The sequence below is a fragment of the Centrocercus urophasianus genome, unplaced genomic scaffold (assembly GCF_019232065.1).
Source record: "Centrocercus urophasianus isolate 14NV4802_14NV808 unplaced genomic scaffold, USGS_Curo_1.0 seq_46, whole genome shotgun sequence".
Lineage (NCBI taxonomy): Eukaryota > Metazoa > Chordata > Aves > Galliformes > Phasianidae > Centrocercus > Centrocercus urophasianus.
The window spans coordinates 2279260-2307044 of NW_024885044.1; the positions used below are offsets into that span (position 1 = coordinate 2279260).

At 49.8% G+C, this 27785-nt stretch overlaps 1 long non-coding RNA gene across 1 annotated transcript; it reads right to left on the bottom strand.

Annotated features, from left to right (window-relative positions):
• Positions 1–5313: 5313 nt before the first annotated feature.
• LOC122168838 lies at positions 5314–25883 on the bottom strand. The gene is made up of 3 exons (XR_006171381.1): positions 25546–25883; positions 24374–25094; positions 5314–7066 (listed from the first exon to the last, which is right to left on the bottom strand). It is a non-coding gene; the product is annotated as an uncharacterized LOC122168838 (long non-coding RNA).
• Between the last annotated feature and the right edge of the window lie 1902 nt (positions 25884–27785).

Genomic DNA, 27785 nt, shown 5'->3' on the forward strand with positions numbered 1-27785 from the left:
AGGTTGTGTTACTGCTCAGAGGTGATGATGCCTAAAGCTGTGATGGGGGAAGAGGGTGCTGTAGGACAGAAGTAGAGGCTGGACAGTTCTGTGTCTGATCAACTGCCCTGTTGAAGTTAAAGGCACAGAGCGGGCATGTCTAACGTCATCAGTAGGCTTCAGAGTAAACAGCCCATCTAGATGAATGGAAACAGCTCATTCCTCCCTTCTTCATACTGCATGAGAATGCAGAGCCTGATGGTGCTCTGTTAGCTCTGCTTGGGGTTTTACTTACAACCATGCGGGTGACATTTATTTCCTTTTTAAGTAATTACTTTCTGTATACAGCTGTGGGGCTGCCAAACGAGTAAGAGCTGAGCACCGCGTCCAGCCCAGCGCCGGCGGGATTGGAGCCTGGCTGCTGGCTTTGGAGTCCTGTTGGGGTGGGGATATTCAGCAGTTCCTTCTCCCTGTTTGAGTATTTGGTGGGGAGCACATTTTGGGGCTGGGAGCTGCTGGAACTGTCTGGCCCTGCAGCATCCCTGTCCCCAAGCCCCAATATGGTCCTGCAGCAGGGCTTAGCACTGGCTGCTGCCTGCACCTGGGGCCTGCCTCTCCCTCAGTCAGTAAGACCAAGGCCTCTGAAGTGTCATCTGTCAGGAAAAGTGCTTAAATTGCCTTGCAATCGTTTAAAAGCTTAATTATTATTATTTCTGTGTGAGTGCACTGCTAGATGGAGCCTCATCTTTCCCCTATGCCATGTGGCTTCTGTTGTCCTATGGCCAGAGAGCTTGTGTTGGGCTGCTATTTCCATGCTGGTACAGGCCACCTCCCTACAGCTGTGCCTGTATGCTCAGTCATTTGCAAGACAAATGCAAATACTTTTCCCAGGAAAGCATCAGACTGGGGCTATCCAGGTGAGCGTTGAGCTGCAGGACATCCACCTGCTGCCACTTGTCAGCATTGCCTTAAATGCCAGCACATCCCTCAACAGCATGCCAGGACTGTCACCCTGACCCAAAGGACAGTGACATCCTGGGGTGCTCAGGCAGTGCAGTGCTGCCCACATGCAGCCCTGCTCCTGCAGCAAAGCCAGAATTTCTGATCTGCGAGGGAAAGGCCTGAAGTGGGGTTCGGTTGCATGGCAGCAGGGATGCTGGTGGCACTTGCCCTTTAAAATGTGAAGTTCACAGCAAAACGGTTTTACCCCCTCACACACAGGGAATGCTAACAGCATCCTTTTCTTTTTTTCCCCACTTCTGGCCGAAACTTGTTTTTCCCTCCTTTGTGCCTCTCTGAATCCTGCCAGCGCAGAGATTCCCTTGTTCAGAGAGAAAAAAAAGGAAAGAAAAAAAAAAAAAGAGAGAAAGAAAAAGTTAAGCCTGGGATTAAAAACCCCATCACTAAAATAGTCTGAATAACAAAGTCAACTGCCTGCATGGGGGACTGCCGCATGCCTGTCCCATATCGCCGGCCGGCACAGTCATGTGCTGCTCGAGATAGTTCCTGGCAAAGCTTCTGCTCAGCCTGATAGCCCCGCAGCTGCTGATACTGCTCTGCCTGCAGGAACAGCCACAGCGCTGTGGGATGATGTGGGGGAGCAGCGAATGTCCCTTTGGGAGCAGAGGAATGGGTTCTTCTTGGGACCGGAGCCACCTCGATGCCTCCGATACTTCCCATGGGATGGGGCACTCCAGGGCCTCACTGGGGGATCTGTCCTCACCCCGCAGCCTTATCCCTGTGCTGACAGTGCAGCACAAACTTTGGGGCACAGAGGTGTGCCACGGGAAGGGATGATAACACAGATAAGACCCTGCTGTGTGAGGGCAATGACAGGCTCAGATTTATCAGCTGTGTGCTCAAAGCCCGGCAGCACTGGGGCTGGGGGATGGCGTGGAGAGGGGGGAGAAGGAGATGCCTCACATGGAGAGGTCAGTGCTTCATGTGCTGCAGTGCTTTAGGGTGAAACTGCACAATAAAGGCAAGAGCCCGAGAGCCACAAACTCCTCAGCCACTGAACCTGGGCTGTGCCCCAGCAGGTGCTGGGCTGCAGAGGTTATACCCATCCTCTACAGATGTGCATGACTGCATTCGTTTACTTGTGTAGGCATTAAAACTCATACATAACATCTGAAGAATTATGCAGAGATTTGTTCAAACGTGCATCTATTGTTTACTTATTTGCTTAGATGTTAGAATCCATGTATGTAATTTGAAGACGTAATTTCACACCGTCGTGTTTAAATTCGGTGTTGCACAGCCCTGCGTGACAGCAGAGACACAGAGGTAATGCCCACATGTGGGCATCATTGCTGTTGTTCTGCATCTTTCTGTAAGAGCCACTCTACTCAGCTTCCATCAGCAATGCAAGAAAGAAGCTTAAGGAGAAATAATGCAGCACAAAAAGGCGAGAGGTGAGCTCCAGCCCCGTGCCTGGAGGTGGGTGGGCAGCCCAGCATTCGTTCCCATTGACATGATGGGCCCCAGAGTCCCAGCAGCAGATTTTGAGGAGCTTTTAGACATACAAAGCCAAAGAGCACAGCCTTTTATAAACCAGCACGGAGCATCTTGCCTCAAAAATAGCACTGAGCATCTTATTACATGTTCAGCACTCAAAAGACCTTTTAAAATCGGGCTAAGCTCGCCTGAGTGGTTCCCGTTTAATCTCTCCCTCTGGATAAACACTGGGGAGTGCACAGATACAGCCATCCATTTGTTTTCTTGAGTAACATCAGCTGCTCGTGTTTACATTTGCTTCTTGCATGCTAGCATGTTAAGTAAACCTGGAGCCCTGCGAAATGAAAGTGAAATGAAAGGAATCATGGTACCATTATTTTGCTGAGATCTGGCTTAAAAATTAGCAGACCTTAGGCATAAAGATGAGCCCTCAGGGGAAAAAAAAGCCTTCAAACCCCACATCCTACTTTATTTTCAACGCTGTACATTGCTATGACTCATTTTGGAAAGGTAAACCAGTTGTTTCCTGTTTCCGATTAAGTTTGTGTGTGTATATATTTATACATTAGTTATATATATTTATATGATCTATAGAAAAATCTCGTTAGAAACATACATGCATGAATACATATACGTACTTTCAGCTGCATGCATATTCATTATATGCAATACAATACAATATTCATGTATACATGGACAGATGTGCAGTACGGTTAGCCTGGACAAGAGAAGGCTCTGGGGGGACCTGAGAGCGGCCTTCCAGAACCTGAAGGGGCCCACAGGAAAGCTGGGAAGGGACTTTTTATAAGGGCATGTGGTGACAGGACAAGGGAAAATGACTTTAAATTGAAAGAGGGGAGAATTAGATTAGATATTCAGAAGAAATTCTTTACTGCGAGGGTGGTGAGACTCTGGAAGAGGTTGCCCAGTGAGGCTGTGGATGCTCCCACCCTGGACGCGTTCAAGGCCAGGCTGGATATGGCTGTGAGCAACCTGGCTTAGAGGGAGGTGTCCCTGCTTATAGCACAGGGTTGGAATGAGATGATTTTAAAGGTCCCCTCCAACCCAAACCGTTCTGTGACTCCGTGATAGTATACTTATGTATGCTATAAACCTACATCAGTGCATGGATGGGTGCAGGAGTGAGGGCTGCCTGCTGGGGGCTTTCCCCTCTGCATGCTCCCCCCGTGCTGAGCCCACTGAAGTGCCTGCAGGGCTCACAGCAGTCTTGCAGGAGCCCTGTGGTTTGTGGCAGCATTCCCACATGTGCACTTCGATCAGCCAACCGCGAGCACTTCTTCAGTCTCACTCAGACACAGCTATTTTGGGCACCTGCATGCTGGACGAGAGCTTCAGCCCTGCCAGCAGCTCTGCATGGGTGAATGGAAAAAATACATATATACACATATAGCCCTTCAGTTGGGGGACTGCTGGCAGGAGTCAGGCTGCCCCAGCTCTGGGCACTGCCATCCCATCCCACATGGGTGAAGGGGAGGTGCTGTAGCCCAACCCACCTCCATCCCCCTCCTCATTCCCATCCCCGCTGCCCCCCCAACCTCATCCTGCCCAGCCTGCCCAGCCTCCCAGCAGCACCAGGATGAAGTACAGAAAAAATAATAAATTGAATCCAAATGTTTATACCATTGGCACTGTCTGGGGCATGTGCCTAATAAAGATGAAGAGTATTTTCTTGTAACTGCCTGCTAAATTGCCAGAAATGGCTGCTGAGCAGACTGTGCAGAGGCAGGATGGAGGGGGGGGTTAACCTGGGACAGATGATGGACAGACAGACAGATGCTACGTGTTCTGGCTGCTGCACTGAGATGCCTGGGAAAAAAAAACAAAAACAAAAACAAACAACCAAACCAACAAAGCCCAGCCTGAGCCATTGCAACAGAATGGCTGCAGTGAGGTGACCGGGCATTTACTCATTTCTTCAGCATCATCAGGCTGTGAACGGGGCCCCGGGGGCGGCGGGGCTGCAGGCTGATAAGGAGCAGCTCCGTAATCTCCAACCCCAGCAGCTGGGCGGGCGGCGGTGATAACGCACATGCACAGGGTGTCCAGAGTGCTGTGGGGTTTGTGTAGGTGCAGGGGGGGTAGGATGCAGCGTGCCCACAGCACAGCACCCTGCTGCCACCCTCACTGGGATGCTGCCCGGTCAGGGCACAGCACACAGCTGTCATCAGGGTGGGTATGGGCAGCCCGGCTTCTGATGGGGGTAGAAAGCCAAAATCTCAGTGCTTGGCTAGCACTGCCAAAACAAATGGCAAAAACCAACTGTGGAGCTCACACGCTGATTAGAGGAGTTCCTCATTGGTGTGAGGGGCACGGGGACCTGCAGAGCCCCCTTGGAGATGTGCAGGATCTGTGGATGCCCACGGGGCACTGGGACTGTGCCCTAGCACCAGGAGCACTGAGCGCCGCCGCTCTGCACTGCCACTGCTCGGCTCCTGGGACAGCCCCTGTGTGCCAAACTGCACACACGATAAGCTCTGCTGCAAAGCACATTTTTGCCAGAGGGCAGAAAGATAATATCTTAAAATAGCTCTGCGTGACATTTGAGGGGTCTGTGCCACTGCCTTTTCCATGGGCTGCCTTCCCCTCCTGCCCTCCCCAGCTCTGGGCAGGACCATCCCGTGGGAAGGCTCTGCTCCTACAAGCTGAAGCAGCCACGTGCAACTGCGGAGGCAGCGCTTTCTGCAGCGGGCATCGCGCTCTCCTCGTGGCACGGTGCACTGCGTGGCACTGCAAGACAAAGCCCTGCCTCCACACCTCGGTGTGCCCGCAGTCCCTGTGCCAGAAGTTCCGCGCCTGCTCTGCCCGCGCTGCCTTGGCTCGGGCTGAACAGAATTTGGCCAAAGCCCCGGCGAGGGAACAAAGCGGAGAGCCCCAGCAAAGCGTGGGGGAGCTGGAGGAGGGCCCTGCTCCATGCACAGCCTGTCTCCAGCACCAAAAAACAACACTGCATGAAAGTTCAACCTTCCCCTCGCTGCCGTCGCCTCCTTTTCCCTCTCCCTCTGCTCCCAGCGCTGCTCAGGGAGAATGGGTCGTGTTTGCTGGGGTGCACTGGCAGCTGTGTGACACCGGGGAGAAGAGTGAGGGGACGATGCCAGCATCCTGCCTTGGGCAGGACAGCTCCAGTGCTCTGTGCTGCAGGCGCACAGCCTTAACCCCCGTGGTGCCAGCTGGGCATTGTGCAGCACCGCAGGCCTTGAGCTTGCAGCAGCACTGACAAGCTTTAAGAGAATGTATCCCCCCACAGTGGATTTTAGGCACACGCTCCAAATCTCTCCTGATTTGCTTATGCTTCTGTGCTGCTTCTAGCATGTCATCTTTAAAGGCAGAGTTTCAATTTCTATCTAACCTTTCTTAATGGAAGGTTAGAAATGCCTTCAAAGAAAATAAACATTGCAATGCCCACACAAATTTTCTAACTTTTTAAAAGGCCCATGAGAGCAGCTGCTTTGTGTAGTTCAGAATTTCTGCATTTAGGAAATGAAGCAGCTCACATAGACAGGAAAATGTGGCCCACACACTGCTGCACTGCAGACCCAGCTCCTCTCTCAGTGGCCAAACTGCAGCTGGCCCACAGCACCCAGTGTTTGGGTGATCCTGGGAGCCAGCTACTGGACTCTTATCCAGGGCACAGACACCTTGTGTCCTTCCAGCCCCTTCTGCTGTGCTAGTATCCCCAAAATCCAGCCCTGCCTGTGAGTGCGTCCCCGCAGCTCTGTGTGTCCCCCCCTATGGGTGCCATGCATGGCCTGAGAGCAGCCAGCAGCCATTCGAGCAGCAGCACAGGGCTGTATGGAAATGCAGCACTGTATCTCAGCAGCCATTAAATGCACACCTGCTCCCGCATCGTGCCGTGGTGGGATGGCCCTGTCCTCTAAGACACGCATGGGTGGCTCCTTGAGTTGTGTTTCAAGCACCCAAACCAGCCATCTAACCCAGCCACCCACCAAACCAGCCATAAAACCAGCCATCCCAAGTGGCTCCCTGGAATGGCTGCCCCGTGTCCTCCCTGCAGGTGGCCCAGGGATGGCCCTGTCCCCCAGTGGCCTGCCTGCCCCTAGCATGCTGGTGGTGATAAGGCTGGAGGGTGCTTCGTTATTACTGTTATCAGAACAAAATAAAGCCTGTCTGCCTCCAATACATTCTTTTGTCTTAATTGTTCTATTTCCCTGTGCCTGTGCTCTCCTGGCCACACCACTCCTGCCAGGAAAGCAGAGCGCTGATCATCCTCAGATGGTTCACACAGAGGTTTCTGTTTTGTTTTGTTTTAACAAGGATCCAAGATGATTGGGGGAGGGAAAGAACTTTTGTCCTCTGCTTAAAATAATTCAAGAGCTTTCCACTGCCTATGCCAGGCCAGGCCGAAGCAGATATTTGCATAACAAACGAGCTTCTCCTCGCTCTTCAGCCCCAAGCGACTCCTGAGGCTCCTGCTCCATTCTCCAGCTCCAGCTCCAGCTCCAGCTCCAGCTCCAGCTCCAGCTCCAGCTCCTCCCATCGCTGTCCCACAGCCCCATGCAGGAGCTCAGCCAAGGGCTTTCATGGAGCAAACTGGAGAAGGTGGGTGGAAACAAATGCTACCAGAGCCCCAGCGCCATCCAAACATTGCATTCTAAGGAAGAAAGGTGGGAGAGAAGGCAGTTATTCATTTTGAAATGAGTTTCCATCGAGATTAGATCCTTTTTTTAATTACATGTCATTATGGCTACATAATTAAAAACAACAATCCGTAATCGGGCAGATGCTATCATCCCTCCACAGACCTCTAGACCTCTTGAGCATCTTTGCAGCCCACAGGTAGCATTTGCTACAGGGCAGAATGAGGATCCTTCTGGCCATTTTCAACAGCGTTCTGAGGCACAACGTCCTTGCCCTGGGACGGCGCTGCCCTGGGCCTCAGGTTTGATCTGATTCCTCCCACCTGCAGCTCGCTGCCTTGTCTGCTTCCTCCTCCTGCCCAGTGCCAGCTGCTCACAAGCCCCGCCGCATCAGTGCTGCAATGGCACAGGTATGGGCAAGACGTTAAACCGGTCACCAGTTTACAAAGACAAGAAAAAAAAAAAAAAGGCAACAAAAGACCAACAAATAGTTGACTCCGTTCCCAGGCAAATAAAAAAGAACAGTTTGGGATCGTCACCAGTGTCCCTTTGTTTACGGAATGCAGCAACAGAATAGACAAGGAAAGAAAAACCCCTGCTGATAGCGACAGCTCAGCGTGGGTGAAGCAGGCAGGGACATGCCCAAGGAAAGGAGGGTCAGGCGGTGCCTATCTGCTGCTGACGGGAAATTAATGTGCCCGAAAGCACTTAAAAGAAAATAAAAAGGACCAGACCTGATTGCAGCAGTTAGAAGAGATGTATTCTTGGCACGGAAACAAAAAGCAAATTCATAGCAGGTTTGGAGCCGATCTTACTGGCTTACATGGGATTTTATACTTTGGTAATTCCATTGTTGGCTGGTGATACGTGATTTATGGCTGAATAAGGTCCTGATCCTGCAAACATTTACTTATGTATTTTAGTTTTACCTTTGCCCCAGACGCCCTATTAATTTCACTGCAGTGAGGATAGTGCTTGTTTGCAAAGCTGGCGCCTTTGCAAGAAAATCTATGCCATAACGCCTGCGATGAGGAGGAAATTTTGCAGTGAGAAGTGAACTCTCCCAGACGGGTGACTGCTTGTGGCCTCAGGCAGAGACAGCGTGGCACACGCAGCCCCTCCAGCCCAGGAGCTTCAGCAGGCAGCAGGGAGAGCCCTCAGCTGAAGCCTGCAGCTGCTCTCAGCTCTGGCAGCCACTGCAACAAGTGGAGAATCAGGCAACAGTGTGGCATTAAGTTCAGTGTTACACCGTCGTTTCCCCTGGGCAGACCATAAAGACGAGCTTCTAAACAGAGCCAAAACAGTATTTATTTGTTGTTTCCGTTCAAGAAAGTGACGTTTACCATTAAAACCACTGGGTTTAGTCTATACCCTCCTTGTCAGAAGAGGGGACATGCTAAAATTCATCCACCAAACACCATCCTTTAACAACACAACGACCGAATCTGCTTCAGGTTGATCACAAGAATAAAAACCTGACAGAGGGGAGGAAGAAAAGCTGTGAAGTTGTGGACACATGGACAGAATGCAGCAGCTTCGGCTGCCAGCCCAGCAAGATGCTCCCAGCAGAGCCGTTGCTCACATGCCCATCACATGGGAACACTCTGCTGCTAAAACCAGCCGAAAGAGAAAAAAAAAAGGGGTGGTGGTGGTGGTGGTGGCTGTGTATCTTGGAGCAGCTGCTTTCCTCACTACTGCCGCCAAGCCTTCCTGAGAGCAGAGCTACTCCTCAGTGCAGGGCAGAATTCATTTGCTCACAATGGAGCCGTGGGGGCTCTGCGGGTCTGTGCACGGCCAGGGGCTGCTGGGGGCCTGGAGCCGGGCCCAGGGGCACTGGAGGCTGTGGGAGGGCTCAGAGCAAAAGCCCTCCGGTGCAGATCTGTGCTGCTCCCTGTAGGAGATGCTTGGCCAAGATGCAGCAGTTCCCAGCCCACACTCAGTGCTAGCTGCCCAGCCAAGCTTGGAAGCTGCTCGTGTGATGTAGGGCACTTCGGCTCCGTGTGAACACTTCCTCCCTGGCACATCTGTCGAAGAACAGAAGCAGCAAGACATGTGCTGCTATACTTTGATTTCAACATCTCTACCAGCTAATGGCTTGCTGCCTGCGGGCTGGGGCTCCTGCTCCAGAGCCGGAGCACAGCGTGATGTGGGTCTGGACTTGTGCAGCTCAGGTGGATGCAGCCTGCAGCAAATCTGGGCAGTGCTGGGGCAGAGGGCACAGCCACAGCTCTGCTGCAGCACCCTGGCCCTGTGTGCCTTGCACGGCTGCAGGCTGCTCCCACGAGCTCTGGTACACTTCCAGAGCAACTCCTGTGAATTTGGCTCAGCTTCCAATGCAGCAGCCTGGAGAAGTGAATATTGCCTCTCTACACCAATTTAATTATATATAAAATTAGAAGGAGGAAGTCTTAGTTAAAATTTCATACTTCTGGAAGACAGCCGGTTCGTTAGCATCACTTTAATGAGGCACTAACCTCACTGTAATGCTTTTATTAATGCTCGTCACTTATTGAGTGCCAACAGCTTGGCTCCTCTCCGACAGGCCGGCTGGCCCGCAGAGTGAATGGTTTAGGGGTTCTTTGATGCAAAATGCGAGCGCGTTTCCACCACAGCCACAGGACAAACGACAGTTGGTGAGATGAGACACAGCAAACCCCACCAGATGGTGCCCAGAGTGGGCGATGCAGCAAGAGAGTGAGATTGGGATAGACGGAACGGGCCCGGGAGGAACAAACCAAGGAAGCAGAGGCGATGCTGTCCCACTGACACCACTCCTGTTGGCTGCAGTGGGGTCAGGATGGGGCCAGGCCAGTGAGCAATGACAGCCCATCAAAAACACATCTCACAATGGGCTTTCTTTGGCCCAAGCAGCCTCCAAGCACCCAGGCTCCTGCACTCTGCCCTGCCCAAGAGCAGAGTCTGCTGCTCGCAGGTACAGCCCAGGTGCTCCAGGCACACCTTTCAGACATGGACACAGACAGAAGGACGAGATTACCCCAACAGCTGCCAGGACAACAGCCCCACACCTCCTGGGAGGTGGCATATGCCATATGTTTCTCCTCCTGTTCCTTCAAACGCTCTGAATAGAGGGATTAGAAATTATCCATTGCAGCCTAAAACAGCAGAGCCAAGTGTGGGCTGATATTCCAGCACAGAGCTTACCATGGCAGCAGAAAGCTGGTGGGTGCTGCATGCACACCAAAAAGTGGGGCATGGGTTGGCTCTGGTTTCCTACCACCTTCTAGGAATGGCTGCAGAGGTAACAGGAGAGCCCTCAGCAAAGGATTCAGCTCCATGGCTGTCATACTCTCGATTTTTCCTGCAGCTGAAATAGAGCACTCCAAGTCAGCAACAAAAAGAGGGAAAAAAGATTATGCAGAGCAAGGGGGAGGAAGGCAGTCGGCTGCCTGGCACAGAGCGGTGGGACGGGGCCAGCTGGATGAGAAATAGGGCAGAGGCTGGAAAAGCAGGGAGAAACCCCCCCGTCCCCATTGCATTCTACCAAATCCGCAGAGCAACAGCACCAAACCACACAGTCATTGAACTGGAAAATTCTCAACATTGTTTTCTCCACCTAATCTGACAAGATTCAAAGCCAAACATGGACATTTCATGGGGTGCTGATGTGCTTTTTTCCCTGTGAAAGTTTCTCTGGGTTTCTGTGGGAACCAACCTGGTTCTTGTGAAGAAAATAATCATAGAAGAGAAAAGAAAGAGGATATTTTCAAGGAAAACTAGTGAAATGCAGCAGCTCTTAAAGTGACTGCTACAGGTAACTGGGGAAGTGGTAAAACAAAGTTGTTTTTCCAAGTATATTTTTTGCCAAAATATGGGAGTTTTTTGGTGAAATTAAGAGCTTGCAGGGCTGCTTGGGCCCAGGTGTAGCTGTTGGGCAGGCTGGGCTGCCAGCATGCAAACACAGCTCGCTCACTACAGTGGCTTTAGCAGCAAAAAACTCCAAACTTGATATTTTAAATGGGATTGTATTCAGGGCATAGAGAGGAAGTACATTGTCCTGGTCAGAAACAAGAAGACTCATTAAGAGCTCAGTGCAGCTGTAAACAAGATGCACGTTGTTAGGGTTCATCACCCTGGCAGGGATAACTGTGTCCAAGCTTAATCAAGGTAGAAGGGGGAGTTTGGGAAGCATCACATCCATGGCACACGTCCCTGCTTTGTCACATCGCACCAAGCACTCGATAAAAGGTCCCTTTGAAGAGGAGCCAAGTTCCTCCTTGCTCTACTACAGCCCTGTTGTGTTGGGTTCGCTGAGCCGGGTTTCCAGTCGTGCAAAGGATTTGTGAGAGGCAGAGAAAGAGTGAGAGCGTACAGAGCGCGTTGTGGCTCAGAGGGAACAAGAGGTAGAGCTGTAATTAACTGTTGGGCTTTACTTCTGGGTTTTTTGTTCTGGCAGTGGGACAAGCAGCGCTGTGTTGGTAGAATGCCGGCCCTGCGTTATGAGCAGGCTTGCCTTCTGCATGGCAGTTGGTTTCATATCGTTAGATATTCAAAATCCACACGCCACGTCCCCAAAATCACAAGATTGGTAAGCAAATCCCGAGATTAAAAAGGCTAATAGTAACAAAGGGCTGCCTTTTGTCTCTTAGTGGAGCTGTTAGCCTGCCAACCTGATTTCAATAGGGACTTGGGTAAAGGAAAATAAAAAAGGGAAGGTGAGACTTTCCCATGGTTACACCAGGAGTTTAGTTTCCCAGAAAAGCGAATCTGTAATTCATCTGTAATGTAATGAGATCATTTCCATTCGATGAAGCCTAAGTTTATATTCAGAAAGCTAAAGAGAAAAAAAAAATCCGGCATCTAAAAGCATATGAGCCAGCCAATGGGTATTGGGATGTGTGTGTGCCCAATCAGAGCGCACAAAGAACGCCCTCTTTCCTTCAATTAGGGGACTGTGGCCCTGGTTTCCTTAGCAGCATTCACTCTGCAGTGGGTAGCAGAGGTGTGAAATGGAGATGCTCATGACACAGAATGCCTGCAGCCTCCTGGGGCAACTCGGGACCACAGCCCCACTCCTTTCCTCTGCTGGGTGTACAGCTGTGGTAGGAACGGCCCAGAAGCTTCTCTTAAAAGCTTGTGGCCCTTTCTCTGTCTTGGGTTTATTGGGCATGAGCTTAACTACTACATGTCAGCCTGCTCTTGGGAAGGAGCTCAGCTGGCTGCTCCTGTGAGGAGCTGGGAGCAAGCAGGGTGCTTTGGCATGGCATTAGCATGGGCTGATTAGTGGCAGGCACACCCTCATGCTCCTGCCAGCAGCCCCAACCCAGAGCACCATGGCACCTCTGCCCACCAGCCGTGCTGCCTTTGTCCATTTCCCCGCAGCTGTTTGCTCTCAGCTCTGCTGCTTGGACAAGCTGGCCACAGTGGCTGAGCGTTGTTGCTATTTGTTCTCAGCCCTGGCTTGGCTTTGTTGCCACAACCAGGTGAGTACGCAGTTGGTTGGTTCTCCCACTTACTTTCTACTGGAAGGGGACTTCAAATATTTGCTTTCAGAAATATTTGCAGCAGCTCCTCTACAATTAACAGCATCAACCAAAATGCTCAGAGGGGGTGGGAGAGTGCTCCTGTGCCTTCACTCTCTCCTCAGTCTTGCTGTGATGACCCAGAAACTCTTGGACTTGGTTGCTTTGCTACTGGGTGCATCTGATGGGCAACATATTAGAATATATGTGGGAATTGCCATTGGCATCACCATTTTAGATATCCCAGTTCCTATTCCATACCAGACAACTTTGCAGCTCTCAGGAGCAGCTTTCAGTAATACCTGTACAAAATCAGAAAGTCTCATTGACTCACCTTAGGCTGATAGCAGTGCAGCAGAATAGAATCTAGCCCTTGCATTTAATGAACTACAGAACTGCCTGAGGTTAAGTGCTAATTACAGAGGTACTGGTCTGGTCATGCTGGGTTACAGTGCAGGACACCATCCAACCAACCAACAACCTGGCAAAGCGTGCCTTAATTCTGACAGGAGCTCCAGCCAGACACCCATCCATTGAGCATGGATGCTCTGCTTGGGATCAGTTCAGGGAAGGGTTTCTCTTTGCACAGCAAAGGCTGAGCTGAGACTTTCACTATATGGGCTCCACAGCCTGTTGGGTATCTGTGACTGCCATCAGCCTACTGCAACCTACCATTGGGAACTTGCTTTAGCAGGGGGTTGGACGAGATGATGCCCAGAGGTGCCTTCCAACCTCTGCAGTTCTGTGACTCTGTGATCACTTGAAGCCTCCAAAGGCGGTCTAAATCCCAGATGAGCTTCCACTCCCTCAGAACACACAGACCTAATGGCTGTATTTCAAGAGCAGACTAAGAATTTTGGAGACAAACTCCGTTGCTGAGATGTGCTCTGAGAGCCTGGCTGTGTTGCCAGGAGATGGGCTTTCCTCCAGACACAAATCATTGCTCCCTGCTGCAAAAGGGATCCACAGTCACAGCAAGTCAACATGAGCTCTGCAAAAAGGGAGAAGCGACCCAAACCAAGGGGTGTTTGGTACTGGGCAGTGCATCCCGAGAGCTGCTGGAGAGATGCCACTGCCTGCAGGGTGCAACACTGTGCAGCATCAGGACAGCACAGGATGGGGCAATCCAAGCAGGAAATCCAGAGGTGGACTCTGGTCAGTGGGTTCAGGCAGGAGCAATGTCTTCATCATCACCTCTCCCGACTGCCCGACTGGAGTCACTGATCTGTAATGCCGTCAGACCCACACACTGCACAGCATGCGAGTTGTTGCTAGGTCCCTTTTATTCTCCATCCTGCCTGGGCAGAGCATGCTTTTGGCTTTATGTACGCTGTAGTTTCTCTCTTTTTGTTCTTTATTTTGTTCTTTTTTTTTTTTTTTTCCATCTCTTGTAAAGACTTTGCTATGTCAAAATCTGTCAAACAACTCCTCGTGCCATGTTTTTACAAGAATCCTACTTGCTGAACGGTGCCAAACACCCTTTAAACAATACTCAGTGAAGTATTGCGTTGCTGTGCTCTCTCTTGCATGCCATATTTAGACAAAAGTTAGGGAATTCCCTGGCCTAAATGAGGGCTTGAATGAACCCATTCTTTTCCCACCTCAACTAAAAATGTACGTGATCACACCAGGCAGGCCTTCTTCTCAGCTTTATTATTCATTGATTCCGCACTTTATCTGTCTAGAAATCAGAAAGGAAAAAAAAAAAAAAAAAAAGGGAATCAGAAAAAGAAACGAATGAAGTGCATGTGAGCACAGACACACGCTGGGTCCTGCTGGGTGCATTCCCACCCCAGGCAGCAGAACACAAACACCGCACCCCACGCTGACACCCAAGCCGAGCGCACGCGACGTCACATCACAGCCAAATGCAGCTTTATTGCTTGGGCCCGGTGCAAACAAGCAACAAGGTTACGGCCGAACCGCAATCAAGGTTTTCGTGGGGGTGTTGGCAGTGCACCAGGACCCTGTCAGCCACCAGAATGTTCTGCACAAAGGCCGCAGCACGTGGGGCACGGCGTGTGCTGCCCTGTGAGCAGCAGCCCGGCGAGCTCTGCGCTCCCTGCACACGCTGCCCTGCACGTCCATCCATTCAGGCAGGCGAAAGCCGGAGTGCAAGGGCTCCTACTGACAATGCAAAAGTCAATGGGGCTGCAGATCTTTCTGGAGCGGCTATTGAGGCTCCGCATTCCAGAGCGCTATGCTAATCGCTTGTAGCCAGCCCTCCAACATCCCTGCAGTCAGTAATGTTTAAACTCTTTGCCATACTTTTGTCCACAGTGCGTGGGCCCCCCAGATTTTATGACATGTGGCTCTCCCACTTGCTGCCAAGTCCTGTGGGATGTCAGCCCACAGGGCCCAAGCAGATGCCTTCCACGCATGAAATCTGTTGGAAAAGCATCAGATAAAAGCCCGTCTTCCCCTCTGCTCTGTTCCATAAAGCACTAAAAAATGCTCACTATTCTGCCCCGAGAACCGACTTAGAAGGAAATCTGAACCCTGAAGCTGAGCATCGACAACCACAGTGTATGCAGTCTGAAACACAAGGTGAAATACTCTGAAAAAGAAAGCATTAAATGTTTTATATACAAGCATACACATATAAAATCCATTACAGCCATCTCAGTTGTATCCGTGCTGCCGATGGCGATGGTGGGGACCTGGTGATGGTGCAGACAGGATGCCAACAGCAGCTGCCTGTAACTGCTGTCATTTAATTCCTTCAGTGTGGCCTGAGACAACATAATAACTGAGACATCAGTCACGGCCTGAGCAGCCTGGTGCTCCTGGTGTTATTGCCACTGTGGGAAGCAATAGAGGAAAGGAATGGGACGGAGAGAGCTGTAGTGCTACAAAATGCACCCTTAGGATCAGATGCTCACAAGCACTCAGTTCCCATTTAGGAACCGAAATGCAGCTGGCAGGATTTCAGAAATGCTCAGCATCTATCAGCTCCTACCGAGAACATGCTGAGCTCTTCTTGAAATTGTTGGAGAAAAACAATTCAAAGATAAGAGCCAGCTTGTGGTTTACAATTAACATCATTGTATGGGTCTTCTTGGCAGTTTGGCAGGAGCAAGAATAGTGGCTTTCACACGAGATATTCCGTATGAATTCATGTCTGAAAGCATGCAGGCAGGTCTGTGAGCAGTCACTCCACTGACTGCCTCCTGTGAAAACTGCACACCCTAAGGAGAAATTTCCACTTTGTGTTAAATGATGCCTTGTATAGCACTCAGCAAGATGGGATCTGCTTCTGATTGCATCAGTAGAGACCAGAAAGAGCAGCATAACACACTGAGCTGCAATCAGGAGAAAACATCTGGAGAAATGCACTGATTTAGTCCTAACTGACATCAGTTTCTGACTTGCAGTTAGGAGCAATATTATACACAGGTTGATATCTTTAGTCCTCAGTAAGCTCTGTCCCACGAATGCACAGATGCCTTCTGGCAGTGGTGCAAAAGCAGTGTTCTCACACAGCCACAGCAGGGCTGGCTCCAGCACACACCTCCAGCAGACAGAGAGGGCTCTCAGATCTCACCACACCAGGAATTCCCTACACGAGTGCTGTGCCTCAGTCAGAACTGCTGGGTAACGCCCAGTTCTGGGACTACATGTTTTGTTCTCTTGCACCTAAGGAAAAGTTTTGTTTATTCTCAATAATGGGTGCAAATCACAAATGGACGGAACCCAGAGGAGCTGTGCTCCTTTAGAAGGCAGATAAAACACCACACAGCCATGCATCCCAGACCTTACAAACTCAGGCTGTGTTGATTTACTTCCCAACATCTAGAAATGAAAGCAGAACAACAGCAAAATGCATACTGCTGTTTTCCATTCTGACCAAAACATTTAGCGTGCTGTTCCTCAAATGTAATGATTCTGCACAATTCATTACATCCATCTATCACAGCTCGTTTTTTACAGCTGTAGCAGCAATGCTGAGTCAGGGCCTGAAGCAGTGATGGAGCACCTGGTGGGAAGGTGGGGCCAACACAGGAGAGCACAGGTGTAAGCAGTGCATCTGAGTGATGGAAGGGCTGGAGCCAGGATCCACCCCTTTCAGTCCTCATTTAAGGGCTGGCAATGGAGATGTGGGTATCTCTCTTTGGAGGTTCCTGTGTATCTGAGGTCTTTTGAAGGTAAATAGTTTTCTTTCTTTTGTTTCTGCATCAATAGTTGTTGTTGTTGTTGGGCTTGTTCTCATTTGCTGCAGCCTAGAATTGTGCCACTTTGCTATTATTGCTGTATTCTTTGTCAGCAAATATTATAGCATTACAATAGCTAACTTTGTAGGCAATAATTTGCCCAACAGGCACCAACGCTAGGGGGAATGCTCTATTCCCAGGAGGTGCCTCTTCAGAATAGATTACTGTAATAGGCTGCAGGAATGGGAAAACAATTGATTGCCATGCTTTGGCTAAGGAGCAATTCTGTCCTTCCTCTCCTGAATTTGTTCTTCATAGGACAGGACAATCTGAGAAGATCTAGCCAAGAGAAATCTCCATGCCAGTAAGTACTCAATTCAAGCATGGTCTCCCAGTGAGCAGGGAAGACACAGAGCTGCAGAATCACTGCCACAGCACTGAGGGTCAAACACTCATCTGTCTCTGAGCTGAGCTGAGCAAACCCAGGTGAGAGGAAACAAAGAGAAATAACAAATTAAAAGGTGTGTCTCCTAGGATGGGGTGCTGTGGGTGTTCCTGCCCCCAGGAGCTGGTTGCTCACATGCTAATACTTGGGGTTTGGACATGGCCTTCAAATCCTCCTCTCTGTTCCTTTTATTCCCTGCTAGGTTTACACAGCCTCTCAACTTCTAGTGTATATTTAGTCCAAAGAAAAACACCATTAAAATGCCAAGGAGGTTTTCAAGACAATTGTTTTATTATATTAAACTAACTTCAAGTCTAAACTCTGCTTCTGTGAAGTTACTCAGTAGATGGGTTGCTTCAAACCTAAATTGCTGACCAAGTGCAACCATCACCAAAAAAATATCACAGCTTTCACAGGTCAACCAGAGCAGAAAGGCTTCAACAAGAGGATGCCTGACTTCAGGGGTCTGCACACAGCCCTTCTGCTCCAGCTGCCATCCCAAAGATGGGCATCCTTCAATGCAGAAGGCACCTTCCCCAGTCCTGGTGCTGCCACCTGAGCAGTGCTGCAGCTCTGAAATGCCCAGTGCTTGTGTGTGCAGCTCTGGCACATGCTTCTTCTGTTTCTGCTGATGCTTCAGAGGAGAATCAGTCTGAGCACCACAGCCTGTGTGTCACCCAGTGAAACCCAAGAGCTGCATCCATTTTTAGCACCCGGCTGCTTGCCTGGAGATATGTTGCATTATCTGACCAACACGTAAGGGAACAAAATGAACTGCAGCTCCCCCTGCCACTTATTTACCTTCAGTTTAAACAATGCCTCTGCAGCCTGCTCTGCTCTCTCCTGTGCACCCATTTACTCAGCACCTCTTGCAGGGCTGCTCTATTTTTAAAAGTGTGCTGCTGGCTTTTATCTTCAGCTGGCTGCTTTTTTTTTTTTTTTTTTTTTTTTTTTTTTTTAAGCTCTTGTACTCTCTAAACTTATTTAAAACATGTTGGCAGATAAAAGTAGCAAGGGGAGATACAGCAAATGCATCATGGTTGGCATTGATAATTGAGAATTAAGGCAAGAGATAACAGCAGAGGTTAAAAGCAAACCATTAAGCTGAACAGCAGCAGTGTTGGTGCTCAGCAGGTGAGCTGTGATGAGGGAGCTCTGAGGCCATGAGCACTGAAGGCCTCTGGGTTCTGAGTGCACCAATACATCACCCCAGTACATGCAAAACCACTTCAAAGTCTGGGCATCATTAGAGCTAAGAGTCTTGTTCTCCTGAGGTTGTGGTGTTTTTTTTTTTTTTATTAACAATTTTGGTGACTCTCTTTGCCGGGTTTGTTTCTGTCCTATTTCTATCAAATCTTGCAATATTTTGGTTGTGTTTTAGTTTCTGTCTGTTTCATGCAATCTGTAACCTTTGCTTTTCTCTATAGATCTCATCTGGACATTTAGAGTAAGTCACAGGCTCATGGACTTGTGTACATGTTATGGCTTCCTGCAGTGCATCCGTCTCTGCGTACATGGGGGAAATTCTCTCTCAGATGGAGCAGGAGTTGGGGCTTTGTTTGCCTGATGCTCAGGTGCCAGCTGTGCCCTGTGGGGCTGCCTTGTGCTCCCATGGTGTTCCTGCAGCAGTCCCACAGCCACCTCTGGTACACTGTGCACGTCGGGGGCTGAGCTCAGCTCCATTTCACATTCAGGCTGTCTCAGAGCTGGTTGGAATGAGGGCTTGCTAAAGCTCCCATCAGATGCTGACGGGCCTTTTTGTGCCAGGAAAACGGATGTGTGTGACAACAGCAAAAGTGCCTGGAAGCATCCCAAAGGCTGAGTGAAACGAGGGAATTTTGAGTGGCACCGAACAAAAGGAGCAGTGATTTAATTGCCACAGATGGGGAGGGGGGAGTGGTGTTAGGAAAAGCAGGAGGCTGAGATTAGCGAGGCAATAAAATGAAAATGGGCAAGAGGTGGAGCAAACTGTGCTGAGATAAGGGGAGGTGGATTTCAGTGGTGGCAGATGGAGGGGGAGCTGGCAGCCAAAGAGGGAACAAAAGGAAACCCAACAGGTAATAAATCCGTAAAAATCTCAATCAACAACTCGAAATACCATTTCCAAACTCTTTCCTCCAGGGAGCTGTGATTACAGCAGATGGATGTGCGGGGCTGTGTGCTCTCCTCAGATGCACTGAGGACCTCCATCCAGGTGAGTGTAGGCAGCACAGTCCTGGCACAGCAGAATGGTGGTCAAACAGCAAGAGGTGAAAGAAACACCTTCTTCCTTGGTTCCAGGCTGACCATTTGACTCAGCCTGAGTCAGCAGCACGAAGGCAATGCGCTGTGTTTCCTCAAGCCCTGTGGCAGCACACTGCACCAGGTATCTCAGCTCTGGGTGATAAGGCAGCTGTTAGCAAGAAACTCATTAATGAGTAAAGCTGGGAATAGGTGATTAATAACAAGCAAGCATCTGGCCACTTTTAAGGAGTCATTAAGGCCTTGACCATGGAGGTTTTAGCAGATAATCTCTAGAATATCTGTGTCATGTTGGAAAGGCATCCCACATGCTGAGCCTTTGCAGGCCTTTGTGTACCCCACATCAATCCCCCAGTTCTCCATTGCTGCAGGTGGGTCTGTCCCAATTCTCCCTGGCTGTATTCCCATCATTAGATGGGAAATCATTCATTTGACATAATATTCTGGGAGAATGGAAAATATCTGGGTACTGCAAGAACAAAATGGGGAATGAATAGGTGAAGTATGCTGGTTGCTCTGAGCTGGCACTTTCCCACCTAAGTGTAGGCATGGTCTGACTGCTGCTGAGATGGGTTCATTGAGCCCTGCTTCCAGGCTGCCCCTTCCTTACCCCACATGGGTCTGTCTTCCTCCCTATGCCTCCTCAGCCTATGTAACATCTCCCTAACCCAAAAGAACAAAATTGTACCATAAAAGGGTACTGATCATTGTAAAAAAATGAATAAATAAAATATTTATGCTTTAAAGGCTTCCATTAGCTTTCCCTCATTGTTTGTTACAGGTAGGGCAAGAAGATGCTTGGAACAATGATCCTTACTTGTGGCCTTTAAGAATCATAGACCAGAAATGAAATTTCATCTCAAAAAGACCAAATGTAAGGGAAAGGGGAGGAAAAAATGCAGCCCAGCACAGGGGCAGGAGAGCTGTGAGCAGTGAGGGGGCACAGGGCAGCAGGAAGCCAGGGCCACAGCTGTTTGTCCAAGAGTTTTCTTGGAAACCCCTGGGACTCCTTGCTCCCAGCATGTCAATGGGAATAAGAAGCATTTCTGCAACACTGAGCTTACTGCAAAATCAGGGGTGGTCTGTTTGCTTTTTTTCCCTTAGGGAAGCGCTGTGGTCAGCCAGAAGTTCTTGGACAGACAGTGGGAGTTAAGTGCATGAAATCCAACACTCCATGCCATATACCAGAGGTCAGGCCCAGGGTCCCTTCAGATCCAAAGCACAAACGCAGCAACTGTTTCCCACCAAGAAAGCCCTCCAAAGCCTGTTTCTGGAAAACGAGAGCAGAGGCAGAATGAGATGGGAGAACAAAGTCAGCCTAATGGACACAAAGCACTGCGAGTCGACATCTGATGTCAGTGCCTATGGACACCAAGGCTTGGCTCAGCTGCAGGGCCCAGCAGTGGCAGCCCAGGGTGCTGGTCCTTGTCTGACCCCGCTGTGTTTCACATGCTGTTCTCCTCTGGGCTGAGCCAGCTCATCCCGCTCGAAACTCCGACTGAAAACATCATCTAAAAACAGCTCCTCGTGCTGGTGCCCAGGGGGGAGGAGAAGAACTCAGCAGGCACAGATGGAGCTGCAATAAATAGCGGAGCCGACGGGACGGGGTGGGATCTCACACTGACAGCAGCAGCTCTGCATGAGCTGGGATGCAGGATGTGCAACTGCTATGCACCCTGAAGGTGGCTGTGGTAAACTCACAGCTCCTCTGCATCCAGGGCTTGGAGCTGGCAATGAATGCTACAAGAGTATCATGGTGTTCTTACTACCAACTAAATAAGCTTTCCTGTGGTTGAAAACCATTCGTTTTTTTTCTTTAAAGCTTCATATATCAGCTAGACACAGAATTAAACAAACAAACAACCCGGGACATTTAAAATGCTGTGTTTACACTTCTCTTTGGAGGAGCTCAACTGTTCTCTGCTCCGATGCAAATAAGGCGTATTTCCACTCTATGTATTTTTGGTCAGAATGAAGAGATAAATAGTGCACTCCAAACGTCACGCTTCCAACCGGCTCCAGCTTACTTTGGTCAAGAAAACTTCACACAGAACACCAGCACATTTTGAGCCTGAACTGTAATTCTCCTGGCAGGAATTTATTGCTAATCGAGCCTATCTGCAGCATGGGAACCAACAAGTGAGGCCCAAAACCGAGGCTGTCAGACTCACTTCACTTACTGGTTATGAAATGGGACAAAACAGCCCCAGAGTCACACGGAAACATGAGCATGGTGGTGACACGGCCTTTCATGCACAGCGTCAGCACTAAAAACAGCATATAGATGGTTTGGGAAGTTATAAACACCGACCTCATGATTCTATTCTGGGTTGGTCCTATGACAAAAGGGGAAAAAATAACCGAATGAAAACAGCAACAACAAAAATCCAGTGGAAGATAAGGGCCCAAAGCAATGGGCAGCACTGCTCGGGGCGCACCGTGCTGGCTGTGGGATGGGAGCTGGCGGCACTGACTGACACCAGCACAGCTGCAGCCCCATAGTGCTTCAGAGCTCCCCTCTGTCTTCCTCTTCTTAATTATTGTGACTTTTTAACTCAACAGCTGTTGTCAGGTTACTCGTGCCGTGCCCCTGTCTAGCCTCCCCATGTCCAAAGTTTGCATGGATACTGAGAATGGCTCTTCCTCATCTTCAGCATGTCAGACTTTTTCAGTGGATCTCAAGTCTACCTCCAGACATCTCCCAAGTATGGTGTGGGGCTGATCTGCCCCAGACAGCCCTGCAGGAGGCCTGGATGGGACTCTATGGGGCAGATGCAGAAGTGCAGCCCCAGCCGCACCTGCCCTCCTCTGCCCTATGCCTCCATCCCCCAATCCCCTGATTATTAAGCAGCATTGATCTGCAAATGGGGGACTGAAAGGTCTTTGGGAGACAAGCGACAAATTGTTTAGAAGCCAAAAAATTTCCATGAGATAATTTTCAGTGGAAAAAGATGGAGAAAAGCCCACTGTACCTTAAATGCAATATAAATTCTTATCCGTGAGTGTTTTGATGTAGCTTTAACCTCTGAATTAAGAGCTACAATTCAAAAGACATCTGCTAACTGATGATTCTGCAAAACCAGAAGTGCATCGCCTGCATTCAAATGAGCTCAAAAAAAGCACAAGCACATCTGGTTTCGTGAATCAGATCAGAACAAAAACTGTTCTTTGTTGCTGCTGGTTTTGCCAGCAGTGGAGATGAAGGTGAGTGAAAAGCAGAGCAGATGAGATTTCTGAGGGTCGTGCGGAGTCGGCTCACCCCCAGCTAGGGTGATGTGCTGGGATGATGTGCTTGTGCGTCAGCACACAGAACTACTCCTGTGTTTTCCACACAAGAAAAAAATATCAGCTTCAGCCTTGAGTCCAGAGATGCTCCTTTGGCCCTGGGTATGTTGAGCACATGAGAGCTGGAGCTGAGGGAGCCCTCGCTGTGTAAGTAAGGGGGATTTCTGCCAAGAAGGGGGGAGAGGTTTTTCTGTAGCTGGCCCCTGGAGAATGCTGCCTTTGACAGAAAAAAGTAAATGTAAAAAATCCATCCCTTGCAAGCTTGTGAAAGCATGGCTGTGGGCCACGGCCATTCTGATGGGCTTTCTAACTCCCTGGCAAATGTCCCCCACCTTACTGCAAACAGAAGAGGCCTATTACAAGAAGTCCTCGTCCCTTCTCCTTTTTTTAATTTATTTTTTTTTGCTTGTTCTTCTAAAGCACTGTCATCACATTGCTCAAGTGCTGCAGTTCTGACTTCCCCAGCAGTAATGCACAGTTTTCCCCAGCCACCCTTTTCACAGCAGAGATGATGCTGTCCAGCCCTGCTGCAGCAGCCCCCCGCTGTGCTGTGAGCACACAGTGACAAACCCAGCCTCCTGTTGTGCGCTTTGCAGTAGATATCTTTCCGCTCAGAAAAATCACATTCCCCTCTCCCAGGGCCATTCCACCACCTGACCAAACACCTCCCTAAATTCAAGACACCAGGACTGAACTCTGGACTGGCCCTGGGCAGGAGAATTATCCACAACCCTGTCCACCAGGGCCCAGTTTTCTCTTACAGAATTTGTCAAGAATTGCCACCAGCTAACCTCAGCTTGAGAGCAGACGCAGGTTCCAGTATCAGTGCTGTCTGCAGCCCTTCCACAGCTGGGTGTGCTCTGCTCCAGCACCTGGAATGTGCTTCCGGAGCCATCTCCTCTCTTATCACTCACTGCACCGATAGTCAGCCTGAAACAAGCTCGACCTTCTCATTGAGTTGAACTTTGGACAACAGGAAAACACTTGTTGTAGCAACACAGTCAGGCACCCAGCTGTCTGCTTTGTGCAACGGGACAGTGGGGTTGCATTAAGGCCCGTTCCCCACCGTGAGCACAGGGGAAGAATGGAAACTCACCAGATGCAGGCATCAGGATCAGCAAGATGTGAGTGCAGGTGGGGCTGTCAGTTCTGCCTCATGCTTACACTGCAGAACGCATTTCAAAGAAAAATAAGCTTTCCAAATCATTGAGAAAAAAAAACCCTGGTTTGTCACCTTCTGCCGCCCCCATGTGCCCTCCCAAAGCCATCCCTGTGCTGAGGACACTTCCTGAGAAGGGTCACTGCTGATCCTGCACACTTCGTCACCAATGATGGCCAACAAAACCTTGGGATTAAGGGAACATTTCCGTGGCATTGAAAACAGAATTGGAAAGGAAAAGATTTAGTTGAAACAAACAAACATGCTCATCAAGCTGCCACAGGCCAAATTCTGTAACTTCATGCTATATTTCAAACTTGGAAAGGAGAAACGACACCGAAACAACAGAAAATGGATAACAAATAGTAAGTGGAAAGCAATGCAAAAACCAGACATGCAAGAAAAACCACGCTGGAGTGGATCCAGATCTCCCCAGCATTATAAAGCTATTTTATATTAACATGAAGGCGAATTCATGAGTTTGTTCTCTACCCTCTGCACAGGATTCAATCCAGACAGACCTAAGTACTGAGAAACAGTTTTTCTTCAGTGGTTCCCACCTTGTGAAGCCACACAGCCAGTGCTCTCCTGCTGGTCCCATGCTGCTGCTGTGCAGGGCAGCGGCTGTCACATGAGATCTCGCCCTGCTCGGATGCTGCCGCAGGACAGCCCCGCTGCGGCACGGCGTGATGCCCTCAGGGCGGTGGGGACGCGCACTCCCTCCTGGGGTTCTGCAGATGCATCGCTAGGCGCTGCCAGCCCCGAGGGGCTCCGGGAGGAAAGCAGCCCGGTACCGCTCTGCTGCTCCCTGCGGGCTGATTGCAGAACTGCTGTCACCCTGCAAAACCTCTGTAATCCTTGAGCGAGTGCCAGAAGCCTTGCTCATTCTGGGTAACTCTTGCTGTCTCTTTAGAAGGGATTCTCAGAGCCGCAGCTGTCTGCAGCCAGCATACAACACCTCTTCTTTCTTTCCAACACCAATACGGAAATGGTGCTACATGCACAACACACGTGGTGCCTTTGGAGCAGTGCAGCCACTACTTCAATCTGGGGGCTGGAGTGCAGCAGCGGTGCCTTCAGCACAGATGTGCCTTTGCCTTTAGGGCTGTGCTGCAGCATGGAGCTCTGCACGAGGAGCCCTGAAGCACCGTCAGGAGGAGCACAGTGTTCAGTGCTGACTCTTCGGGTGCAGAGGAAGGAAGGTTGGAGAGCAAGAATTCTGCCCTTCAGGGCTCATCAAACAGCCACACATGAAAATCGCACCTTCAGGGCCCCAAACACCTGGCAGCAGGGAGAGAAAAGCACTTTTTGGTTTTAAAATGTAAGAACATAACAACATTCTGATTTGGATCACATCTCCATGTCCATTCAAGTTTGGAAAGTTAAATATAGCCAGCACCTTATAAAATATTAATTGAAGCAAGCACCGCACTGGGACCCATGAATCACTGTGCATGTGTTCAATACTTACAAGTGTAGCTGTGGTGAGGAGTTGGGCTCGACCCCTCACTATGGTGCATAAGGGCTGGTGGGCAACCTGCTGCTGCTGGCTTACCAAGCCATAAACCACAAACCTGTTATGTGGGTGGGGACAGCCCTCAGGTCACAGAACAAGGCTCACAAGTCAACAGCACAATTTGATGTTAATCCGCAGCTCACGTGTCAGCTGTAAAAGAGTGAATGTTACAAGCAAAACGTCTGGCACAGACCCTAGGAAATGCTCTTCTTTTACCTGGTTGGTTTCTGTCTTCTTAGTGAGGATGGTTGGGGCTTTCTCCACATCGCATTGGGGCTGCAGTGCTGAGCATCTGACTCATCCATCCAGGCATGGAGGACCTCGCGCATCCCTCCTCGCTGCTCTCAGCCACCGATTATCTCAGATCATCATCAGTGCTTTGGATGACCGAATAAACAGGATTATCCTCTCCCGGTGCCTGTTAAGTCAAAACTGGATGGTGATCCTATTAGTGGATCGCAGTAGCACGAGGATATCCAAGCAGGAGATTATCTTTTACTTGCTCTGCAGAGCTGAAAACAGCACTGGGAAACTTTTAATCTCCATGAAGGGGACAGTAGAGCTCACAGAAAGAAACCTGAATTCATCACCATCCCCTCAGTCAGCTGCCTAGCTCAAAAAAAGCGTCACGATCGACAAAGTCACACCATCCTTTCATTGATACAGTAATGGATTTGGGATGCCAGTGGAAAACATCTTACATGCAACGCCTCTTTCATCCGAACTGATCCCAGCAAGCCTTACAAGCACCACATGCCAACGGCACGTGGGATTAACAGCACTTACAGGAGCCTGTCTGTGCTCCCACTGAGGTTACAGAGCAGGGGCACTCACTGCTGAGTCAGACATGGGCTGGAATGGGGCCAGGCTGCTGAGCTCAAGCCTTGCATTGTGCTGGAAGGGTTTGGGCCTGCGCCTCGTGCAGAACAACGGGGCAGGTTGCAGTAGGGCACAGAACAGTGCTGTTTGTAACATCTTGATAGCTCACCCTTGTTTTTTTCAGCATTGAGGGTTAAAAATATTGCAAGTTGCAGAGGAGGAAATACCCGTATCTCAAGTAAAATCTACTTAAAGAAATGATCTGTTTTTTAAAGCAGAATATCAGGGAAGCAAGCCAGCCATTCCCAACACCTTTTAATAAATGCATGCAGAAAAATAAATTCCTTCAAAAGAAGCTTTGAAGAGTGTAATTAAGCATGAAAGTTACCATATATTAAATTATACATCTAGTAAAAAAAGAATCATTAGCCCAGCAAATGGGCTGTTAATGATTTCAGGTTTGCCTCAGGCTGCAAGCTAACCAACCTGTGCTGAAGCAGCGGCTGGGCTGCTGCTGAGCCTGGCTGCTGCCACAGACCTTGCTCACTGCTTGACAAGTGTGGAACAGCCAAACCTACGATAAGTCACACCAAATGTGACCTGTAGAAACAGCTGGCATTTGGGACAGGCAAAATGCCAACTTTAAGGTGCTTGGAGCTCCTCCACGCATCAGACTCTGGTGTGCATCCAGCTGCACTCCCCCACTTTTGCTGGGTTTCATGGTCCTTTGCTCCTGCCCAGAGGGGTCCCAAAGCCATGGGGTTCCCTGCAGAGCTGCCACAGCCCCATGATCCCCACAGCAGAGCTTTGGCTGAAGCCTGCCTGCCTTCAGCACTGAGCTGGCTGCCTGCCCAGAAAGGGGAGATGTGGCACTGAGGGGCACCGTGGTGGGGCACAGTGACATGGAGTCATGGCCATGAGGGCCCAGCTGCTCTGCCTGTTGCTGGCCGGCTGCTGCTCCCCTCCTCTCTCTGGGTAATTTCTCCTCTTCCTGTGGTGCAACCCAAAAGCACAGAAACCCATTCCCTCGCTGGTCCCTGAGCTCCACTGTTGTGCTCCCTGGAGAGCTGCTCACGGTCTGAGCTGGCAGAGGACTCCCCCTGAGCAGAAGTGGTGTGAACACAGCACACCATGGGACGGTCCAACAGCAGAATGAGACTCTGTTCGATTTAAGGAAGCTCTGCTGTCACTATTTTGTAACGAACAGGTCTGGTTAGTTCCAACTTTTTTCAAATAAAACAAAGAGGCGCTTCCCTCTTTTATGGCTCACATGATCGAAGGGCCAAGATTTGCATTTCCACATAAGAATAAATTGGATCATGTCAGCAGACAGTGGCACGACCCCCAGACCCAGCTCCCACCAGAGCAAGGCCACTTGCCAACTAAGGGAGGGAGTTTCTGTAGAAACAATGCTTACCAACAGCACCAAGAGCTAAAGTTTCCTTTCCCGACAGCAGCATTCAAGGTAAAATCTCAGGTGGCCTTTGGGACCCCATTTAAGACATCTGTGTCATTCTATGTCAGATAAATCACATGTATGGTGCCTGGTCCTTCCTCCAAATGCTGTTTTCTTCTCATGGTTATTCCTACAAAAAGAACATGGCTCGATTTTGACAGCAGTTGCACAGACTTCAGGG